The sequence below is a fragment of the Miscanthus floridulus genome, chromosome 3, assembly GCF_019320115.1.
Source record: "Miscanthus floridulus cultivar M001 chromosome 3, ASM1932011v1, whole genome shotgun sequence".
Taxonomy (NCBI): Eukaryota; Viridiplantae; Streptophyta; class Magnoliopsida; order Poales; family Poaceae; genus Miscanthus; species Miscanthus floridulus.
The window spans coordinates 58,330,334-58,342,535 of NC_089582.1; positions in this window are offsets into that span (position 1 = coordinate 58,330,334).

Consider the following 12,202-nt stretch of genomic DNA (forward strand, 5'->3'; position numbering starts at 1 on the left):
TTCCTGTGTCCAAGTTAGATGTATCTTATAGAGTCTTTTGGTTCCTGTGTCCAAGTTAGATGTAAGTTTATAGCCTACTTCTCCTCTTTTTCCTTCCTTCTCACCTCTGCCTCAGCATTTAGCCTGCTTGCAGCTCCTTATTATACTTGCTCTAAAAATGGTGGACAGAACTTCTAACCCATGCTAGTTGTGTTAGATTCTTTGGTTCAAAATGAAAATACTATACCTTCCGTCTGCTCAGGAGGTTGAACTTGGAGCTCATCGTCGAAATTCGGCTGGAAAACATCTTCACCTGGTGGCTTCTTCAGAGGAAAGGCTGTTCCAAAGATAGCAAGACAGGGCTTTGACTTCCTGTGTTCTTTCTCGTCGGTTGGTCAATCTGGAAAGAGCGAAATGCAAGAACATTTGGAGGGCCAAGCTTGCTGCCGATGCAGCTGTTGTCCAAGATCACAGAGGAAGCAAGGGGGTCGACGCTCGCCGGGTACAGGAAGCTAAACGTGTTGCTGGTGCTGCTGTAGCTGTATCGAGCTTTGCCTCCTAGTCGCAAAATCCGATTTGTATTATAGCCTACTAAGCAAACTGTGTGTGGCTCCAGGTGGTAATCCTCATTACCAGCCTGTGTGCCCGAGTGTTGGTCTGTGCTGCGTATTCTGCTTTTCTTTTAATGAAATGTTAGCACGGTCACGAGAAAAAATGTATACAATTGCTTGGTTTTTTTTTCTAGCATCAGATGGTAATACTAAAACGGAAATAAGAAAATACATTTCTGGTGTACACGTGGTTATTCATGAGCCTTTTTGCACTGGCGTATGACGATGGCTAAGGGCCTGTTTGGATGAACTAGGATTAGTGATTTGTCCAACTAGTTGAGTTGTATGGATTAGTGAACTAACAACTAGTTAGGGCTAGCTCTGGCTAGTTGTGAGACCAATCACTAGTCCACCTGTTTGGATCATCGAGAGCTCAACTTTAGTCAACTAGTTGTTAATCCATAGGATGGCCCTAAGTTTGGCAACCGGGCGCGCGCGGGGCAGCCGGGTGTTAGGTTAGTTAATTACTGCTCTTATTAATTACCGCTCCTACTGCGTGCATGATGAGGAAATGGGTGTTAGGTTAGTTATATGCCGCCCGGGTGCCTTTGGTCATAGTTGAAGGCTGGTACAGTGGTCAGGGGCTCAGGACAGTGGCCGTGGCGTGCATCATGTGCTGTGCTAGCTGGTGGGTACTCTCGCCAGGACATTCGGCCGGGTACTCTCGCCAGTGTTCTTTTTACAGCTCCATATGTAAATCATGCATTGGCCTGAGATCTGTCAAATTTGAGACGATGATGCATGCCGCAACAGCGAGTTTGCTAGCCAGGAGAAGTGGAGAACGCTCAGCTCCTCCTATCTTACGTGGACGTACAGCTAACGGCGACCCTAAAGTCTTGTTTCGATGCACGTGTATTCATTTTAATTCACATGTGTTGAAATGAAATGGAATGGAACTTAGTTTAATTACACTCCAATCTACTTCAACACATATAAATTGAGATGAATACATGCGCATCCAAACAAGACCTAAATAGAAACGCGGCCTGTGATCTTGCAGAGCCGATCGCCCGGTGCAATTACCGTTTAAATGGTGGACATAACTACTGCTAACCGACGCTACTTGTGTTAGATTCTTTCGTTCAAAATGAAAATACTACTTCCGTCCCATCTATTCAGTTTAGTTCTGATCGTCCGGTGCAATTACCGTTTAGTCCATCAACCCATACTTCCGCGCAGATTACAATCTTATGAAGTATATATACTTCTGTTAATTTGCATCCTTTTCTCTTTGCTCGTTTTCTAACACAATCAGTATATAGATACTTTGTAATCTCCATTTAGTGATAAACTTATTACTTATTAATCTATACATTTTTATCCATATATATAGTTCTTTTCCTCTGCATGGCACCTCGATGTATCTTTAATATGCATTTAGTTGAATCCTTAGCTTAAATTATGGTGGCTCCTATTGCATCTCATGTCTCATGATCTTATCAACCTAGATTTTGATTATCAAAATTTGAATTTATTAGTTGCTACATTTTCATCCTTAGTTTAAGTTGAGACTCTTGTGTTTATGTTGTTTTTGAAAACATATAAAGTTTTTTAAAGTCCAACTTACAAAATATATAATCATGGATTTGTTAGTTTCATTGGCCTATGGTTTTTTAAGAGAACATCTGTCATGCTTAATAAAATATTAAAAATAAATATTTATGATAATGTGTGTGTGTTACTTGGTGCATAAGGTGGCAAATTGCATTATGCTTACTTTTAATTTAACTATCTATGTTTTTTTGTGAAGAAACTTTTATGTAATTTGGAAAAATACAACATACTTTATGGTTATCGAATAATTTTTCTTAATAGCTCATATTAGTTTTTATATGTAGATTGGTGGATATTTATTTTATTTTTATAATGACGAAGGTGGGTAGTCTAAATACAATTAAAGATGGACATTTATATTATCTGTCATAATGTCAGCTTTTGGTAATTTAGATAGAAAGGGCTAGCTACCTTGCATTATTATACTTCATAATTCTAGATGCAGGTAATTTTTAGATGCAAATTAAACTCAAGGGCTACTTTGTATTATTGTCCTTTTGTATTGCCAAATGCATGTAAACTAGATACAAATTTATGTGGTTATTTTTAAAATATTCTTATAATGATAGAGGTGGGTAATTTATTTGCGATTTTAGAAAGTTATTTAAATTATGTTTTATAATGACAAATGTGGGTAATTTAGATGCAAATTTAGAAAGTTATTTTACGTATTTTTTATGAAGGTATAGTATTGGTAACCTATTAGAAAATAGAATGGATTGCTATTAAAAAAAACTCCCCTCTTTTGATATAGTGGAACAAAAACATCCACTGTTATTCAGATCAACTACTGGCCGACGGATCGGTATGCATGGTACCACTATATATACACGTAATTATGATATGTAGCATCAGCACACATACTGACATATACACTTAGCTAATAGTATAAGCCCATACGTCCTTTGCTCTTGGCTATCTAATAGTATAAGCCCTCCCTAAAAAAAAGGAAAAAATAGCATAAGCCCACACGTACACTTGGCGTGTCCTGGCGTGGTCTTGATCCTTATATATATTGTACGTGCATTTTCAAACTATACATATCAGAGGAGGAGAGGCAAATATACAGCATGCATCATGCATGGATGGTTTGGGCCCCGTGTTCTACTACTGTGCTTTATGATATGTATACGAACGGATCGATCGGATCGGAGATATCAATTATTAGAGGCCATGCCGTTTGGATACTTTCATTTGGAACAATTGAAATGTACTTAATAAATTAGGTTATTTGGTTTAGAATTTGACATTCCACCACTTTTTGAAATGTACTTAATAAATTAGGTTATTTGGTTTAGAATTTGACATTCCACCACTTTTCAAAGTTCATATATAAGCCTATCTCAAATACATAGGGTGCGAGGTAGAAATTTATTCTATACATCATCATTCTATGTTTCTACTTTACCACTTATAACACGCTCTTTAACTCACTCCCCTACGATAGAAATGCAACACATTAGTATCTTTCGTATAGCCAATAACAATATACAAATATAATCCATATACAGTCATATTAGCTTAATTAATATATGTCTAAATTGTAATTATTAAAATAAATTCAATTCTAAGAATCCAAACCGGCCTTTGCTCTTATTCACCTTGAAGTGAAGTGCCGCATGCATGGTTGTTCCAACTAGCTATATAGTCTCAGTACAGGGTACGTGTACTGTACGTGTACATCCTTGTGCTTAGTTAAGTCCCTCTTGGTGAGTTAATAGCTACAGCGTGTACAATATATATGTAAATGTATATGTATATATATAACTGGAGAGCGGTTTCCAGCTCAAAAGAGGAAATCACGAAATTAAAGGATCCATCGGTACGGTGTGGTCTACCATTCATCGGTACCTGCTTTATTTAGTGGATACGTGCTTGTTTAGTTCCAATCAAATTCCCAAAAAATGTTACAGTAGTCATCACATCGAATCTTGCGATATGTACATGGAGCATTAAATATAGATGAAAAAAATTAATTGCACAGTTTGGTTGGAAATTACGAGACGAACGTTCCTAATTAGTCCATGATTAAACACTAATTGCCAAATAAAAACGAAAGTGCTACGGTAGCTAAATTCCCAAAATTCGCGAACTAAACACACCATTAGTATAAAAGCCATCTGGCGGGTGCATTCACGTTCCATGACCTTATCGATCTTCTAGAACAGAAAGCTGAGCAGTTGAGCTGGCGCAGCAGTATAGTCGTCGTCTATAGTTTATATGGCATCGCATCAATGGCTCCACCGGCGTTTGCCGTTTGTCAGTCGCCTAGTTGCCCTTGCTTGCTGAGCAGTGGCTGATCACAATTCACAACCACCTCTTTCCAAAATGAACGGCAGGAACAGCTCTTTCTTTTTCCTTCTTGTGGAGCCTACTCCAACAGTTAGTTCATTGATTGTTCATCCGTTTCCTGACAAAAGCTGCCATTGCCGGCTTGACGCTGCTGCACCTACAGCGGCCAACAACAATCTGGCAATTACGGCACGGGATCGAGCGAGGTTGCCAAAGAGGGCGTTACATTTAGACCTTGTCCCATGACTCTCAAAACCAAATTTTGATACCTGCATTTTAAGACCACGGATATTTTTCGAAAAAAAAAAAATTAAGACCACGGGTCGACGTAATTCAAATAATGGTAGCACTCTCACTGAGCCATTGAGTATGACGGGCCGACCGAAAGACCAAAGACACAGAATGCATTTTCAGGAATGCTAGTGAAGACTGATCCTGTGCTACCCTACATGGAAAAATTACACACAAGTAATTTGCGTGGTGCACACAAAATCATTGGAAGACATCGAAGGAATGTCTATGAGGGATGCAACAACATAGATGCACATGATATGGGATCATCATGTCAAAACAATACAAGTAGAGCAAGCTCCAAAACAGTGACATGCATGGATTGGGTTAGGAGAGTTTGGGTGCATTAATATGGAGAGAGTGAAAGTATCTTCCAAGGATAAGATGATGTCATGAACTGAATCCATGTTGCGCTGAGCATTAGCTGCATAACACAAGAGCTCTCTAATCAGTTGCACTAAAGCATTAGTGTGAAATTCTGAGAACATGTGTATTATGCATTTACATGTGGCCCTTATCCACTCTCTGGTAGGCACACTAGGGCTTCAACGGTAGCTATAGGGTCATACAACTTAGCTAGGGTCATACTAGGGCTTCAACGATAGCTATAGGGTCATACAACTTAGGCCTCGTTTAGATTGCGAAAAAATTTCAACCCGATGAATAGTACCACTTTCGTCTTATTTGACAAATATTGTCCAATCGTGGACCAACTAGGCTCAAAAGATTTATCTCGTGATTTCCAACTAAACTGTGTAATTAGTTATTTTTTTACCTATATTTAATACTCCATGCAAGCGGCTAAAAATTAATATGATGGAGAGAGTGAAAAAACTTAGAATTTGGATGGCATCTAAACAAGGCCTTAGCTAGGGTCATACAACTTTGAAAATCTGCTATTATTCTTGACCCGGTACCGAATACAGACTCCGATGCTATTGTAGAGGCTGGAACAACCAAGCCCCCATTTGGTACCGCTCCACGAGAAGCTTCCAAAGCAGTTTCTCGAAGAGACCAACCAAACGGGTTGGAAAGGAACAGCTTCACATGAGGAGTCCTAGATTTCCCGCTCTCTAGAGTGAGGTGAGAGGGAGAGCTAAAAATACTAGCTTGGACTACTCCCTCTCACGTACTCTTTGGTCCCACGTGAAGGGACGGGCTTGAATATAGCGATGAGAGGAGAGGTCTAGCCACGTGTGCGAGGAACATGCGCCCATGTTCACCATGTTCGCTTGTTGGTTTCAACCAGTCCAAACCAGCCAGCCAACAGTATTTTCCTCTCACAACAAACCAGCACCAACCAGCTAAACCAGCCCAGAAACTAACCAGCGAACAGGCCGTTGTGGCCGTTGGCATTAGTAGGGCGAGAGCTCAGCGAGGAATTGCTGCCAGCTTGGGCAGCAAGCTGGGTTTGCCGACTACATGTAGGGTGAGATCTCTACCGTCTTCTTCTGGCTTCCTCTCACTCTTATAGTCCCACATGCCTGGTGGAGGCGTGCTTGAAGGCAATGACGAGAAAGAGAGTCCCAGCCACACACGTGAGGAAGAGGAAACACACAGGAGATCGACGGGGAGTCGCTGCAGGAGAAGTGGCATGTAACGGCATCCATGGGGGGGTGCAACAAATACTAGGTACGAGGATAGGGTCGAAGTAGAGGCCAGACATAGGATAGGCGTGATGGAGGTCAAGTGCGGGATAGGGGCATGTCAAGGGCATGGGGAGGGGTGATGGCACGAGCACGATTACATGAGAGAGATACACCGAAGGTGAGAGAGAGAGAGGAATAAAAGGGTAGAGAGAAAAAATATCCCAATGACAAGTGGGTCCGTATATCAAGTGCGTCCATGAGTCAAAATGATGGAGCTATTTTACCAAACGTTTCTTTAACAAGTGAAGCAGAAGCTCAATAAAGCTGCTCTAGCAAAAAAAAGTTGGAGTCAGAGCTCTACCAAATGGACCCCAATCTGTTCGTCGCCATGTGACTCAATGTTGGGTACTCAACTAAGTTCATCTGCCACCATGCAAGGATATTGAATTGATCAGTTTGATGAGTTGGTCCCTTTGATAGATATGTCTCAAGTTCTAATGGAGCCTGTGGGGGATATAACCCCAGGTACCCACGGCAGTAGATATGGGCCACACCACCAGGAGAGGTCCAGCCCATAAGGAGAAGGCATGTGATGCAAGACACCGATCGACATGCATCATACAGTTCAGGAAAGAATCTTGAAGATAGAGAAGGATTTGTTCGGATATGATAGATATTGTATTCCTTGTAAATACTTAACATATAGCCGAATAGATCTAGATCTAACCAACTTGTAACCCTACCCCCAGACTATATAAGATAGGCAGGGACCCCCCTTGAAATCAGATCATATTCAATACAATCCAACAAAGACACAGGACGTAGGGTATTACGTCGATCAAACGGCCCGAACCTGTCTAAATCGTTGTCTCTGCGCCTTGTGTCACCATCCGGTTCCTATTACGCGCACCTCCACTCATCATCTACTACCATGGGTATACCCCTCGGTAGACTGCCGACTAGATTTCGTCAACAGTGGTGCGCTAGGTAGGGGGTATGCATGTTGATTCCATGGCCAACCAGATGGTCACTTTCCCGAGCTCCATGGCCTTTTTCGAGCTAGGCCAGATCTTCATGGTCGGATCCATGACTTGGGTCATCGGCCCTGACGACAGCGGGAAATCATGGAGGTGGTGCAGGTTCACCCTGCGCCGATTGTGCCAACATCTACAATGACATCTCTGATCTCGATGCCTCACTGCTGGGTTAGGAGATCCATCAACAATGATTATCTGATCGAAGCTATCGATTGGGCCATGGACTGCTTAGCGGAATGTCAGCTCCTTGTGGATTTGGTCTTAGATCAATCTAGAGCGAGCGACGAACCTCCTGCACTCCAAGGTCACCATGCCACTAATGCCGAACGCCCCGCTCATGCATGTCGTCCGAGGTGGCAAGATAAAGATTTGGTGATCACGGCAACTCTGAAAGGGCATACCGTTCAACGCCAACCACTCCCTGCCCCAATGGAGAGCATGTCGAGGCCCTATCCTTTTGAGCTAGTGGGTGCAGATCTGATCTATCAGGACACCATGCACCATCTTTTCGCCAACCACGCCGAGCGTAGCCGCGTCGACGACCTCTATCAGATCGACTTCCTTGAGGCCGACCAGCCTGCGCTAATGGGAAACATGGTGCAAATCCGAACAGATCTTTCGGATGAAACGCTGCACACCATCCTAGAGGAAAGTCCTGAGCCATACTCCATGTTTGGGGAGAGAGCTTTTCATGGTTAGCCACGACAGCGTTGCTGTCGATGGAGAGACTAGTATCTAGTGATGTGAGCGCAAAGCCAAGAACATTGATCACCAACGATGTCGTAATGAAGAAGTAAAAATGCCACCCAAGCCGCCAGAGGTGTCCTACCACCTCTCGCCCGTAATCTCCAACAAAAGTTCCTCATGGTGGACAATCAGTGAGTGGAGCAGACATCGAGCGCCAATCTGGCTGTGGCCACCCACGAGCTGGCTAGACTCCCACAAACGCCAGAGATACTCAAGATTCAAGCGCTGCTCAAAGCAGCTCAGGCCCAGGTCAACGACATCTAGAATTGGATGTGGCCACCTGTGAACTGGCTAGACAGTGAGGCCATCTTCGTTTTCATTAGAGGACTCCATCACCGTCAGGAGCTGTGCTCCAAAATTTACCGCAAGAGGTCCTAGACCCTCGGCGAACTCTCCAAGGTTGCAAAGTCATACGCAGACTCCGAAGAAGCTGATTGGCCAGAGGGATCAAGGGCTGCACAGCCATGTCACCACCAACCGGAAAACTCCATCGATAACATAGAGCAGCCACATGCTAAGTGAAATTTTAATGCTGCCTACGAAGAACTCCTTGATGGTCCATGCTTAAATCACAAGAACAGCAAGCACACCACGCGGCAATGCCATGGCATGGCCAAAGCTTTCCGCGATGAGGAGAGAAATGGTGAACACGCAAGGATGACAAGTCAGACGATAGCAAAGGAGAGGAGCATCCTAAGGGCGCACGACCTACTGCCAAAGATGCCAACAAGATTGTTGCCATAATCTTCGGAGGATGCATCGCCTCCGAGAGCAAACGCTAGCAGAAGCTCACCGCTCGGTAGGTCATGTCGCTCACCAAGTACGACACTATCATCAATCCCAAATATCAGGACTGGTCAGAGCATCCTATCACATTCAGTAGGGCCAACCAGTGGGCAGATATCCCATACCCTGGGTGTTTCCCACTCATGTTGGATCCAACCATCCACAACATGTGGTTCAAGAAGGTCCTCATCGATGGTGGGAGTGCCCTCAATATCTTCTTCGCCGGAGCCTTAACTGAGTTAGGCCTCACAAAGGACGATCTCGTCCCTGTTGATTCTCCATTTTGGGGTAGTGTACCTGGCAGAGCGTCCCAACCTTTGGGCAGATCACCTTGCCAATCCAATTTGGCACCACCGACCACTTCCATACTGAGTACGTGAACTTCTTCGTGGCAGACTTTGACACCGCCTACCACGCCATCCTTGGCCGACCAGCTCTTGCCAAGTTCATGGTCATGCCCCATTATGTCTACATGGTGTTGAGGATCCCGATGGAGCAAGGCGTTCTCACCCTGCATGCTAATGTCTCCACTGCCTACAATTGTGAACGAGAAGGAATCACCATCATCGAAGCAATGGACCTCTCAGCCAGAATGGAGGTTTACATCACTGACTCCAAGAAGACCCCAGCGGAGGAGCAGGCAATCTTGACTTAGGAGCCACCTCGGTCTATGACTAAGTCCAAAGACACAAAGGAGGTTGAGCTCGTGATTAGCAACAGAAGCAGGACAGCCTAGATCGGGGCCCATCTCGACCCCAAATACTTCCTCCACAGAAATGTCAACATGTTTGTATGGAAACCTGCTGACATGCTCGGTGTTCCTCGGGAGCTGATCGAGCACTCCTTAAACGTCTCGCCAACCGCCAAACTGATCAAGCAAAAGCTACAACAATTCGTGCAAGACAAAAAGGAGGCCATTAGGGCAGAAATAACACGGCTCTTAGCAGCCGGTTTTATTAAAGAGGTGTATCACCTAGAGTGGCTCGCCAATCTGGTCCTTGTCCAAAAAAAGAATAATGAATGGAGAATGTGCGTTGATTACACCAATCTCAATAAGTACTACCCTAAAGACCCCTTCGGCTTACCTCGCATTGACGAGGTCATAGATTCAATAGCCGGTTGTGAGCTCCTATGCTTTCTCGATTGCTATTCTGGTTATCACCAGATCTCCTTAAAGGAGGAAGACCAGATCAAGACTTCGTTCATCACACCCTTCGATGCCTATGGCTACACCACCATGTCCTTTGGGCTAAAGAATGTAGGTGCCACCTACTAGAGGGCTATCCAACGATGCATCCAAGAGCAAATTGGGAAGAACATCGAGGCCTACATCGATGATGTGGTGGTTAAGTCTAAGACTACCGATAATGTCATCACCGACCTCGAAGAAACCTTCCAAAACCTGAAGAAATTCCAATGGAAGCTGAATCCCACTAAGTGCATATTCGGTGTTCCATTTGGTATACTCCTAGGCAACGTCGTCAGCCGCCATGGCATCGAAGCAAACCTAGAGAAGATAGAAGCGGTCATCGGTCACCAAGATGAAACTATTGACCTATGTAAAGGATGTCCAGAAGCTAACGGGATGCATGGCGGCTTTAAGCCATTTCATATCCTAATTGGGGGGAAAGGGCTTACCTTTCTTCAAGCTGCTCAAAGCTTTGGGGAAGTTCACCTGGATGCCTAAAGCCGACAAGGCCTTTGATGAGCTCAAACAATTCCTCACGATGCCTCTAGTTTTGACAGCACCACAGCCTGGTGAAACCTTATTGGTCTACATCACTGCAACCAACCATGTCGTCAGTATGACCATTGTCATCGAACGAGAAGAAGCCGAGCACGCCTGTAAGGTTTAGCGCCCTATATATTTCATTAGCGAAGTCCTGAATGAGTCTAAGGCTCGGTATCCTCAGGTCCAGAAATTGTTGTACGCTATCCTTATTACGTCTAGGAAGCTCCACCATTACTTTGAGATATATCAAGTAGCAGTGGTTACTGAGTATCCACTGGGCGACATCCTACATAAAAAGGAAGCCAATGACCACATCATTAAATGGATGGTAGAGCTCGACACGTACTCCATTGATTTTAGGGCCATCAGATGACAAAGTCTCAAGTGCTCGCTGACTTCATCGCCGAATGGACCGACATGCAAGCTCCTGTCTCAGCCGATCAACTCAAGCACTGGGTCATGTACTTCGATGGCTCCCTCAACCTTTGACTGTGCTAGGGTAGGTATCTTTTTTATTTCTCCATCTGGGGATCACCTCCGATATGTCCTCCGAAGTCATTTTCCAGCCTCCAATAACGCCACCGAGTACGAAGCTTGTCTCTATGGTCTTCGTATTGATGTTGAACTTGGTGTTAAACGCCTCTTGGTATACGGTGACTCCATGCTTGTCATTAATTAGGTCAACAAAGATTGGTCTTGTACCAATGACAAGATGGATGCTTACTGCTCAGAAATCAGAAAGTTGGAGGGCAAGTTCTACGATATTGAATACCACCATGTTGTACGAGATCAGAACCAACCAGTCGACCAGCTATCTAAGCTAGGGTCGACCAGAGCCAAGGTCCCAGCTAGTGTCTTTGTCTAGGATCTTCAAACTCCATCCATTAAGTAGGAGCAAGTAGTTCATGAATCTTCCCCTGTCAAGCAATTTGTCCTAGTAATTCCCACGCCGAGCAGTGATTGGCGAGAGCCTTTTATCAAGTACTTGACCACCGCAGATGTACTGGCTGACAAGACCGAAATGGAATGCCTAATTCACCGCAGCAAGCATTACTTGCTAGTCGATGGCAAGCTAATGCGGAAGAATGCAAAGGAGGAATTGCTTCAGAAGTGCATATCTCAGGAAGGAGTGGCATTGCTTCAAGAAAATCCATGCTGGATCCTGCGACAACCATGCAGCCTGTAGAAGTCTAGTTGGCAAAGCCTTCTGAGCATGTTTCTACTAGCCTTCAGTAGTAGTAGACGCTGAAACACTCGTCCGATGGTGTGAGGGTTGCCAATTTTTCGCCAAACAGATCCATGTTCTAGCGCAGGCTCTGCAGACGATTCTCGCCTCTTGGCCATTCACATACTGGGGACTCGACATGATTGGGCCATTCAAGAAAGCCCTTGGCGGATTCTGATGGGTTTATGTTGCTATTGACAAATTCTGCAAGTGGATCGAGTACAAGCCGCTCGTCCAGTCTACAACAAAGAAAGCAGCGGAACTCTTTAACGACATCGTCCATAGGTTTGGGCTGCCAAATAGTATCATCACCGACCTTGGTTCTACATTTACCGGCAGTGACTTTTGGGATTTCTGTG